Genomic DNA, 13456 nt, shown 5'->3' on the forward strand with positions numbered 1-13456 from the left:
CACTATTGAAATCAACATACTCGGGGTGTGATACCTTTGGGCCTTTAGCCATGAAGCATCTTCCAAGTCCTTCATTTGGTGAATCAAATATGTCGTAGGAGTTGGTTGACACAAGTGCTAGACCGGCAACACCTTCATCTTGAGTATATTCGGAGTCGGAGTGATAGCTTCTCTCGGAGTGATTGTCGGAGTCGGAGCCGGATACCCATTCACCAACATGAGCTTGATGTCTTCGTTTTGTGTAGCTCCTTGATGACTTGTCCTTCCTTTCCGAATCCTTGCTTCTCCGGGATGTTCTTCGTTCATAACGATCATCTCTACTCCTTCTCTCTCTTGATGGTGATTCTTCTCTTCTACTTCTTCTTTTGGAGAATCTTCTCTTCTTTTGTAGGGTGTCGTACACTCATTGGAATAGTGTCCGGGTCTTCCACAATTGTAGCAATTACGCTCACGACTAGAAGATCTTTTGTCATTGTAGGACCTTGACTTGGAACTTCTTTCCTTGCTTCTACTCTTGTAGAACTTGTTGAAGTTCTTCACCATTAGGCTCAATTCTTCATTGAAGGTTTGTTTCTCACTTGATGATGTGGGAGCTTCACATGAGGCTTTGTAAGCACCACTTGACTTGTTGTGGAGCTCCTCCTTATCCTTGAGTGACATCTCATGAGCAACAATTCTTCCAATGACTTCCGTTGGCTTGAGATCTTTGTAATTGGGCATCATTTGGATCAATGTGCACACGGTATCATATTTTCCATCCAAAGCTCTTAGGATCTTCTTGATGATGAATTTGTCGGTCATCTCTTCACTTCCTAAGCCGGCAATCTCATTTGTGATAAGAGCAAGCCTAGAGTACATTTCAGCGACACCTTCACCATCCTTCATTTTGAACTTGTCAAGCTGACTTTGAAGCACATCCAACTTGGATTCCTTGACGGAGTCGGTACCTTCGTGCATATCAATCAAAGTATCCCAAATTTCCTTTGCATTCTCAAGACGGCTGATTTTGTTGAATTCTTCGGGGCACAATCCGTTGAAGAGGATATCACAAGCTTGAGCATTGTATTGCAGCATCTTCAACTCTTCCGCGGTAGCTTCACGGTTCGGTTCTCTCCCATCAAAGAATTCACCTTGCAAGCCAATACACACAATAGCCCAAATGGCGGGGTTATGTCCAAGAATATGCATTTTCATCTTATGCTTCCAACTAGCAAAATTAGTACCATAAAATTAAGGACCTCTACGGTGGTAATTTCTCTCGCTAGACGCCATACTCTCCTAGGTTGTGAAACCAAGGCTATGGCTACCAAAAGCTATGGAAATCAAAGCAAATGGAGACCAAAGCTCTGATACCACTTGTAGGATCGAAAGTATGTCTAGAGGGGGGTGATTAGACTACTTGACCAAATAAAAATCTAGCCTTTTCCCAATTTTAGTTTTTGGCAGATTTTAGCAACTTAGCACAAGTCAAGCAATCTTAACACAATTCAAGCAAGCATGCAAAGAGTATATGAGCAGCGGAAAGTAAAGCATGCAACTTGCAAGAATGTAAAGGGAAGGGTTTGGAGAGTGCAAACGCAATAGGAGACACGGATGTTTTTGTCGTGGTTCCGATAGGTGGTGCTATCGTACATCCACGTTGATGGAGACTTCAACCCACGAAGGGTAACGGCTGCGCGAGTCCACGGAGGGCTCCACCCACGAAGGGTCCACGAAGAAGCAACCTTGTCTATCCCACCATGGCCGTCGCCCACGAAGGACTTGCCTCACTAGGGTAGATCTTCACGAAGTAGGCGATCTCCTTGCCCTTACAAACTCCTTGGTTCAACTCCACAATCTTGTCGGAGGCTCCCAAGTGACACCTAGCCAATCTAGGAGACACCACTCTCCAAGAAGTAACAAATGGTGTGTTGATGATGAACTCCTTGCTCTTGTGCTTCAAATGATAGTCTCCCCAACACTCAACTCTCTCTCACAGGATTTGGATTTGGTGGAAAGGAGATTTGAGTGGAAAGCAACTTGGGGAAGGCTAGAGATCAAGATTCATATGGTAGGAATGGAATATCTTGGCCTCAACACAAGTGTAGGTGGTTCTCTCTCAGAAAATGTATGTTGGAAGTGTAGGCATGTTCTGATGGCTCTCTCCACGAATGAAGAGTGGGTGGAGGGGTATATATAGCCTCCACACAAAATCTAACCGTTACACACAACTTGCCAATCTCGGTGGGACCGAATCGTCAAACTCGGTCGGACCTATTTAGCAAATAATGTGACCGTTAGGATTTTTGGTGGGACCGACATGCAACTCGGTAGGACCGATATGGTTAGGGTTAGGGCATAACGTAATCTCAGTGAGACCGATTACACAAACTCGGTGAGACCGATTTTGGTAATAAGCTAACCAGAGAGTTGGTCAGGCAAACTCGGTGGGACCGATTCGCTCATCTCGGTGAGACCGAAACGTTACGAAAGGGAAACAGAGAGTTTGCATTGAAATCTCGGTGGGACCGATCGCTCATCTCGGTTGGACCGAAACGTTACAAAGGGAAACAGAGAGATTACAAGCCCATCTCGGTGAGACCGAGATCCCTATCGGTGAGAGCGATTTGCCTAGGGTTTGTGGCAGTGCTTATGACATCTGAACTCGGTGGCGCCGGATAGAAAGAATGGATGGGGCCGAGTTTGACTTTTGGTTTAGGTCATATGTGGATATGAGAAAGTAGTTGAGGGCTTTGGAGCATATCACTAAGCATTTTGAGCAAGAAAGCCATTAAGCAACACCTCATCCCTCCTTGATAGTACTGGCTTTTCCTATAGACTCAATGTGATCTTGGATCACTAAAATAGAAAATGTAGAGTCTTGTGCTTTGATCTTGAGCCAATCCTTTTTTCCTTAGCATTTTGAGGGATCCACTTTTCTCATCCATGCCATGCCAATCATTGAGCTTTCCTAAAATATTTATCTTGAAATAGCATTAGCTCAATGAGCTATATGTTGTTAGGAATTACCAAAACCACCCAGGGATAGTTGCACTTTCAATTAGGCTTGGAATGATCGACCTAGTATACCATAACTCGGAGCAAAGAAGAAAAATCCACCCTGGTAACCTTTCTCGTCGTTGGTCGAAATGATGGACGTCCACGCGGGACCACAAATATATATAGGCTTGCCGCCCATAACCAAGTGAGTGAGAGTGTGTCCAAAGACAACCATTGCATGTGTGTGTCCCAAACATATTTATGGAGGTGTGTGATGCATGCATATATGTGTTGAATACCCGGCCCAATGCACAACATTGAGTGGTGCATGCGTTGAAAATCGCAGAGGTCCCCACACAGAGCAAGAGGTTCATGACGTGTCGTGTGCTCGCCCCCTCCCTTGATCCAACGGAATGGATTCATGTGTACACATGTGCTATTATATATATGTAATCTCACATCATGATCTATATCATGAGACAAACAAAAAATTAATCCCCTCCTAAGTGAAATTAGTTAGCCTCTCTCGCTGTTGGTGAAAGTGTTGGGGAACGTAGCACAAATTCAAAATTTTCTACGCATCACCAAGATCAATCTATGGAGTAATCTAGCACCGAGGGGAAGGGGAGTGCATCTACATACCATTGTAGATCGCTAAGCGGAAGCGTTGCAAGAACGCGGATGAAGGAGTCGTACTCGTAGCGATTCAGATCGCGGTTGATTCGGATCTAAGCGCCGAACCACGGCGCCTCCGCGTTCAACACACGTGCAGCCCAGTGACGTCTCCCACGCCTTGATCCAGCAAGGAGAGAGGGAGAGGTTGGGGAAGACTCTGTCCAGCAGCAGCACGACGGCGTGGTGGTGATGGAGGAGCGTGGCAATCCTGCAGGGCTTCGCCAAGCACCGCGGGAGAGGAGGGGGACATGGAAGAGGGGGAGGGCTGCGCCAGAACTTGGGTGCGGCTGCCCTCCCACCCCCCACATATATATAGGGGCAAGGGAGAGGGGGGGCCGGCCCCCTCGGATCCAATCTGAGGAGGGGCGGCGGCCAGGGGGGTTGCCTTGCCCCCCAAGGCAAGGGGGGCGCCTCCCCTTAGGGTTCCCCCAAACCCCCAGGCGCATGGGCCCTGGGAGGGAAGGCGACCAGCCCACTAAGGGGCTGGTCCCTCTCCACATACAGTCCATAGGGCCCTCCGGGGCTGGTGGCCCCTCCCGGTGGACCCCCGGAACCCTCCGGTGGTCCCGGTACATTACCGGTGACGCCCGAAACTCTTCCGGTGGCCAAAACAGGACTTCCCATATATAAATCTTTACCTCCGGACCATTCCGGAACTCCTCGTGACGTCCGGGATCTCATCCGGGACTCCGAACAACATTCGGTAACCACGTATATCTATTCCCTATAACCCTAGCGTCATCGAACCTTAAGTGTGTAGACCCTACGGGTTCGGGAATCATGCAGACATGACCGAGACAACTCTCCGGCCAATAACCAACAGCGGGATCTGGATACCCATGTTGGCTCCCACATGTTCCACGATGATCTCATCGGATGAACCACGATGTCAAGGATTCAATCAATCCCGTATACAATTCCCTTTGTCCATCGGTATGTTACTTGCCCGAGATTCGATCGTCGGTATCCCGATACCTTGTTCAATCTCGTTTCCGGCAAGTCTCTTTACTCGTTCCGTAACACATCATCCCGTGATCAAATCCTTGGTCACATTGTGCACATTATGATGATGTCCTACCGAGTGGGCCCAGAGATACCTCTCCGTTTACACGGAGTGACAAATCCCAGTCTCGATTCGTGCCAACCCAACAGACACTTTCGGAGATACCTGTAGTGCACCTTTATAGCCACCCAGTTACTTGTGACGTTTGGTACACCCAAAGCATTCCTACGGTATGCAGGAGTTGCACAATCTCATGGTCTAAGGAAATGATACTTGACATTAGAAAAGCTCTTAGCAAACGAACTACACGATCTTGTGCTAGGCTTAGGATTGGGTCTTGTCCATCACATCATTCTCCTAATGATGCGATCCCGTTATCAACGACATCCAATGTCCATGGTCAGGAAACCGTAACCATCTATTGATCAACGAGCTAGTCAACTAGAGGCTTACTAGGGACATGGTGTTGTCTATGTATCCACACATGTATCTGAGTTTCCTATCAATACAATTCTAGCATGGATAATAAACGATTATCATGAACAAGGAATTATAATAATAACCAATTTATTATTGCCTCTAGGGCATATTTCCAACAGAAAGTGATGGACCAAGCGGGCCGACAGATGGAAGCATCACCGATAACCGTGTGAGTGAGTGCCATATATAGGACAGCAACCATCGCTTGCAAGTGTGCCATAACATATATATGGAGAGGTGTGTGGTTGTGATGTTTTGAATACCTAATGCACAACTTTGATGTGGCATTTGCCTCAAAAACTGCAATGTCCCCACACAGAGTAAGGTTCATGTGACACCTAGTATATATATGTTGGTCACCCCCCTCCTTCGACACGTACTATACACCTAGTAACACAACCCTAAAAGAATTAATCCTCCTTGTTCGTCAAACGTACCTCTCTCTTGTTGGGTCAAAGTGATGGACAAGAACTCGCGGGCCCACAGAAAGCGAAGCGTATGTCGCACACGAGTGAGCATCCTATATAGGACTATGTACCACCATATGCACGTGGCCCAAAGAGGTGTTTGTGTGATGTTTGAATATGCAATGCACAACTTTGATGTGGCGCCACATATATAGGAAACCAAAAAGTCCCCACAGAGAGCGCAAGGTTCATGATGTGTGGTATGTGCTATATGTACGCCCCTATTTGACGCGTGGTATATATGTACTTCTACTGTATAGCACAAACCAAAAAAGAATCATTCCTTGATGTTAAATTAACCTCTCTCTCGTTGGGTCAAAGTGATGGAGGACAACCTCGCATGCCCACATATGGAAGCGCCCCACGCGAGTGAGTTCCTATAGGGCAGCCACCGCCTGCATGGTATTGCGTGATGTTTGAATACCAATATAATGTACAACTTTGATGTGGCACCTGCCTCAGGAACCGGAAAGTCCCCACATGGAGCAAGGTTATGACACGCATGTATATAGAGTATTCATGTTGCTCCCTCTTTGACATGTACATACTCCTACCGTGCATATACGTAACACAAACGAAAAAAGAACCATCCTTCTTGGTCAAATTAACCTCTCTCTCATCGTACGTTTAACTGGTCGACGACGACCTCTCGGGCCCACAGAGAGAGTCACACATGAGTGTGTGTCATAGGACAAAACCACCGCGTGCATGTGCCCGTGTGTTATGTGATGTTTGAATACCCAATGCACAACTTTAACGTGGCACATGCTTCACAAACCGGAAACGCACTACACCATGATGCGTATCTCCCTCACTTCAAGCCGGTGGGAGAGCCTCATGTGTACGCACGTGCCCGAACTTTAATATGGAATCTCACCATGATCCACACCACACGCATGCCAAGATGAATCCACCTTTTGGTCAAATGCCTCTCGTTGTCGGTGGAAACTACAAACCTTTGCGGGCTAACGAATGGGCACGTCGCTGATACCGCACGAGCGAGAGTGTCCGATAGCATGTGGCACGAACATGTCTGTATGAAAGGGTTGGGTAATGCTTTAAATAACCAATTCACGACTTTGATGTGGCATATATGACTCACAAAATGATCAATAATCCCACACGGAGGCTCACGACTCATAGTGTACTACCGGACTCCCCCCCCACACACAGACACACACATCCCGCACCACCACAGCCACTCTGAGGCATGTCAAACTTTTTCTGCAGTGAACATGTGACCAAAGGGGTGTCATGTTAAAATTTTAAAAAAAACAGACATCATTCGACCGTTTTTATACATTCATTGATTTCCTATGGATTTAATGTGCAAAAATCAAATTTGAGCTACATGTGCACCAAAATGGATTGCAAAATCATATGTGTCCCTGGGTGCATGTTTCCGATGCAAGAGATTTCAAAACATTGAGAATATAGATTTTTAAAATTCAGTAAATCCAAAACTTCGTTGAAATTCATGAAACTTATCGTGTTGTCATATATGGACACCAGTAGACTGTGATATTGTATTTTTCGTCAAATTTGAGACACGTTTTGATATAATCTTCTTACAAACGGGATATTGTGTGAAACGATGGTACGAATGGCAGAAGTCCACCGCGTAGGCTCACCGGGAGGCGAGATAGCCTTTGACCATCGCCCACCTTGCTCCCACTGGTCCGTATTAATTGCATGCCCGAGCCGCCGGCCATAATAGGCGGCCGCACCCCCGGTCCATAGTGGTCACCAACGTTTGTTGTCTGGAGTGTATGAAGATGCCGCCGAAGCGCACCATCGGAGGGAGTGGCGACGCCGGGGCTGGTGAAGCACCCGCGCAATGCGTGAAGCTGGGCACAGAGGTTCCCCGCCGATGAGGTCTCGCGCGGGGAGCAGCACGACATTGACTTCATCGGCGCTGTCATGCCTCCCTGCCGGAGCTGGAGGTCAACAGCAACTCCGACAACGACTGGGACTCCGACGGAAAACCGGTTAGTCATCTATATACCCATTTGTGCGGCAAACATATCATGTGTTTTCTCTGGTTACTCCCTCGTCTCTAATTTTTTGGAATACAAATCCTATAGTTATGTTCTCTAAGTCCATGAAATCAGAGTAATTAAGATCTGTTAGATGCACATAGTATATTGATTGTTTGAATGTTATCTCTATAGGGTTAGTGATTAATTGTTTGTTTTGTACAAATGATTTTTGCTAATAATCCGACTAGGGTTAGCGTGCGTGCTAATAATTCGTGGCTAGATCTTGAGAATCGATTTTGAATGTCCTACATATGTGTTTGTGCCTTTTTTCTTCCAGATCATAAGAATTGATTTTGAATGTCCTACATGTATGTTTCTGCCATTTTTTTCTTTCAGATTGGTATGTACACAGATGAGGCTCCGGCCAGCGCCGCCGCCGAATGTAGATCTTGGACCCGGCTGCGCGGCCAGAAGCGGCCACACCCCCTGGACCTGAGGAACCAGTAGAATCTCCGGCAGACCGCATCAACAATCTCCCGGACGGCATCCTAGATTGGGGAGATCATCTCCCTTCTCCCCACCAAGGATGGCTGCCGCACACAAGTCCTCGCATCTCGCTGGCGCATTCTATGGTATGCCGTGCCTCTTAATCTCGACTATCGTCAGCTATCTTTCGATGGTGATTCTGAAGTCCCAGAGCCATCATCTCCTCCCACCAGGGCTCCGTTCAACGCATCTGCATCCCGGCATGCTACCTGCTGGACATACCCTGCTCGGTGGCCGGCTGGCTAACATCCCGACAATTCGATAAACTCCAGCAGCTTGAGTTCTACCATCACTACAGCGATAGGTTACCACCAAGAGTTGCATCTCTGCCCTCACCATCGATGCCCACCTCATGGTTTTCCTCCTCTCTCCGCACCGCCACCTTGACCCGGTGCCATCTAGCAGAAAATCTGGTATAGATGCTTCGACTCCCACTACTGAAAAATCTTGCACTTTTGTTGGTTCATCTGTCGGAGGCCTCACTGCACAGCATCATCCACTCCAGTTGCCCTGCCCTGGAGCGTTTGGTGCTTGTTTTTGGAAATGGAATCCATATCCCTCGCCTCACCTTGTAAGCATTGGAATTCATTTTGAAGGATAGGAGCTCATCATCGAAGATGCCCCTTCACTTCAAAGGTTGCTCCTTGATTGTTGTTAGAAACCTTCGCAAATAACTGTGGTCTCTATGCCTAAACTGGAGACCTTGGGTGCAATTCGTGATCCGTTTAAATGGTTCAAGATGGTGTTTGCCTCCACACCTATTGAGGTACTGTATATTATTCATGTACACTTTTGTAATTTGCATTTTTGGTTTGTGCGCATAAGTTAAGTATCATCTTGGAGTACACTTTCAGTGCTAATATTATGTTCTATGCTCAATGAAGAGCTTGTCCATCCTATCAGTGGTGGTGGATTCTATCAAGACCTTACATATCAATATGTGGTATTTTGATCTCAACATCATTATTGCCTTGCTGGAATGCTTTCCATGTCTGGAGAATTTGTATATAAAGGTGATGATTTCACGCACATTGAAAGCCCATATACAATGTACTATAATTAATCGTTCAACTATCGCTCTTTCAACATAATATTTTTAGACATTAACTATTTTCAATCTTCATCTCTATTTAGGCACTAACACATGGAGAAAAAGGTATAACCAATCAATGGTTCAAGAAGCACCGGGATTTTCTCATATCTCATGACATTCGATTGAAGACAGTAACGCTGGAAGGATATGCATCCAACAGTGCAAACACTAGCTTTGTCACATTCTTCATGTTGAATGCGAGGGCGCTATTATCCGTGAGGATTAAGTTTTTCAACAAGAAATTTCTCACGGAACTGTATGTGGAACAACATAAAAAGAAGTTTCAGGTGGACCTAAGGGCTTCTGATCATGCTCGGCTTATATTTACAACAACTTGTCGCTCATGGACGAGTAGATCTTCTGTACTGGGATCTTTATTTTATGGATCGGACCGATCCATTTGATTGTCACTGCCGAAAACTTTGGTTGAGTTAGATGTTATTGCCCTGTTCAATCCGGGTTATGTGTAAACCTGATGAAAAATTAATCCTCGTGCTTTTGTACCTTTTGTAAGCTGGAATTAGACCTTGTTGCCCTTTTAAACTAGGGTTTGACCCACATTTTCTTTCATACAGGGCGTCTATGTTCGTATAGGTACTACCTCTGTCATGGTTTATTCTTTATTGGCCCCCTTCGTATTTTGTAGTACCAAACTTTGACCTTAGATTTAACTAAGAATATATTAATGCGTGTCATCAAAAATAATATTGTTGGACGGCTATTCCCAGCTATGTTCATATGCTATATGCAATAATTATGCATGTGCTTGCTCGCCGTTTAGGTGGCCGCGCCGCGCTCTGCTTGCCGTTTACGCACCCTTGGGTCGCGTCCCTCTACGCGATCTGCTCGCCATTTAGGCGCCAAGTCTCCCTCGGGTCGCGTCATCCCTCCGCGCGCGCTCTGCTAGCGGTTGGGGCCGGCACATTATCACGTTGGGGAAGCTTTAGTTATTTGATCTTAGATTATGTTAATTAATTATACCTCCAGAGCCGGATACGATCACGTTGGGGAAGCTTTAGTTATTTGATCTTAGATCATGTTAATTAATTATACCTCCAAAGCCGGAATCATCTGGCTCTGGAGGTATTATTAATTAACCTAAACAATGATCTCCGGCGCCCGTTCCCATCGCGCAACTCCATCTAGTCGTCGGCTGTTGGGGGTATGCCGGTATGTGTGGGTAACTAGCTAGCAAGTGGATCAATAGCGAGTCGCCGCCGGCGGCCATTGCTGTGGTTATTTATAGCTAGCGACTGGCTAGGGGATTGGGGATTTTACAATTCACCCCTGTGGAGCACGGGAAGCCTTCGCTGGAGCGCGGGAAGACTTGAGCACACAACCGGACAACCATATGCGGTGTCACATGATACCGGACACATGTTAACATAAGGAAACATATGTGTAACCTACTAATCATCGCACACGAGTACTCGCACACGCATCGTGTACGATACTCCTAGCCATTGCAAGCAACTAGTATGCATTTTCAAAGTTTTTAGAACATAGAGAATCGCACACGAATTAACTCTAGTAACCGTCTGTGTTATATTTTCTCATTGCAAACAGTTTGTTCGAGTGGGCTGTTTGCCGCGTATCACACACATCTTGTTTACACGAATTGTTTGTGTCTTTTTGGCTCATCGCAAACAGTTCATCTATGTGAACTATCTGCCACACATCACACACATCTTGTTAAGTTGAATTGTTTCTGTTGTGTTCCCTAATTGAAAACTGTTCATCCAAGTGAACCGTATGTCGTATATCACAGACACCTTGATCTGGCTAACCGTTTCTGTTGCATTCCCTAATAGCAAATAGTTCATCTGAGCGAACTTTATGTCGTATATCGCACACACCTTGATATGGCTGCCCGTTTCTGTTGTTCTGTCTCATCGCAAATAGTTCATATGGATCAACCATATGTCCTGCATCACACACGCAAGTAAAATCTGAACCGTGTTTGATGTATCCTTCATCGCAAATGTTTTGCATCATTTTTGACGATTTTTTACATCACCGTTTGCGATTAATGCATCGCACACAGTTTCGTCAAAGGGTCTCTAATCGTAGTGTCGCATTAGAAGCATCCTGCAGTAGTGCACCAACATTGAATTCCCATTTTTGAATTCTTTTACCATGCCATCTTTTAACTTTTTCTTTAAATAACTTAGCATTTTCATAGGCTTGAGTTCTCCATTCATCTAGAGAGCTAATAGCAAATAACCTCTTTCCACCGGCATGTTTGAAACCACAATGAGTTCTTTAATTGCCCAATATGATTTATTTTCTAACTCAAGATGTAAATAGCATGCTTTTCCATAAATGATTTTATATGCAGACATACCCATAGGATTCTTGTAAGCAGTTCTATAAGCCCATAGTGCATCATCAAGTTTCTTAGACCAATTCTTTCTAGATCTATTAGCGGTCTTTTGCAAAATTAATTTGATTTCTCTATTGCTCAATTCAACTTGACTACTGAAGTGAGAATGATAAGGGGATGCAATTCTATGATTAACATCATATTTAGCAAGAAGTTTTCGGAAAGCACCATGAATAAAATGTGAACCACCATGAGTCATTAAATATCTAGGGACTCCAAACCTTGGGAAGATAACTTCTTTAAGCATTTTAATAGATGTGATATGATTAGCACTACTAGTTGGAATAGCTTCAACCCACTTAGTAACATAATCAACAACAACTAGAATATGTGTATACCCATTAGAGGAAGGAAAAGGTCCCATGTAATCAAATACCCGAACATCAAATGGTTCGATAATAAGTGAATAATTCATAGGCATTTCCAGACGCCTACCAATATTACCAATTCTTTGACATTCATCACAAGAGAGGACAAACTTATGTGCATCTTTGTAAAGAGTAGAATAATAAAACCAGACTGTAATACCTTATGTGCAGTTCTATCTCCAGTGTGGTGTCCTCTGTATGCCTCAGAGTGACACTTCCATAGGATTTGTTCTTGTTCATGCTCAGGTAAACAATGTCTAATAACACCATCTACTCCTTCTTTATATAGATGTGGGCCATCCCAAAAGTAATGTCTTAAATCAAAGAAGAACCTTTTCTTTTGTTGGTATGTGAAACTAGGCGGTATATATTTAGCAACAATGTAATTAGCATAGTCTGCATACCAAGTAGTATTACGATAAGCATTTATAACAACTAATTGTTCATCAGGAAAACTATCATCAATAGGCAGTGGGTCATCAAGAAAGTTTTCAATTCTAGACAAATTATCAACTATGGGATTCTCAACTCCCTTTCTATCAATAATATGCAAATCAAATTCTTGTAGCAAAAGGACCCACCTAATCAACCTAGGTTTAGCATCTTTCTTTTCCATAAGATATTTAATAGCAGCATGACCAGTGTGAACAGTTTCTTTAGAATCATTAATATAGGATCTGAATTTATCACATGCAAATACAACTGCTAAAAATTCTTTCTTAGTAGTAGCATAATTTCTTTGAGCACTGTTTAGAGTTTTACTAGCATAATGAATACCATTCAATTTCTTATCAACTCTTTGTCTTAGAACAACACCAACAGCATAGTCACTAGCATCACCCATAATTTCAAAAGGCAAGTTCCAGTCACGTGGTTGAACAATAGGTGCAGAAATTAAGGGTTTCTTAAGTATTTCAAAGGCTTCTACACAATCATCATCAAAAAAATATGGAACATGTTTTTGCAAAAGATTAGTAAGAGGCCAAGAAATTTTAGAGAAGTCTTTGAGAAACCTTCTATAAAAACCAGCATGACCAAGGAAGCTTCTTATATGTTTTATATCTTTAGGACATGGCATTTCCTGAATTGCATCAACTTTAGCTTTTTCTACCTCAATACCTCCTTTCAAATATTGTATGCCCAAGGACTATACCTTCATTTACCATAAAGCAACACTTGTCCCAATTCAAAACAAGATTAGTTTCTTCACATCTCAGCAAAACTCGATCTAGGTTGCTTAATCAATTATCAAAATAAGTCCCATAAAATGGAAAAATCTTATTCTTGCAAATAGGAACTATGTGCCCATAGACTTTATTGTTCTTGATATTGATTGCAATCCGTCTTGTCCCATCATACTTGGTAGACCGTTTTTACGAACTATAGGTGTCGTGATTGATATGAAAGAAGGGAATATTAAATTTCAATTTCCACTAAGAAAGGGTATGGAACACTTTTCTAGAACAAGAATTAAGCGACCATA

The sequence above is a fragment of the Triticum aestivum genome, chromosome 7D, assembly GCF_018294505.1.
Source record: "Triticum aestivum cultivar Chinese Spring chromosome 7D, IWGSC CS RefSeq v2.1, whole genome shotgun sequence".
Classification (NCBI taxonomy): domain Eukaryota; kingdom Viridiplantae; phylum Streptophyta; class Magnoliopsida; order Poales; family Poaceae; genus Triticum; species Triticum aestivum.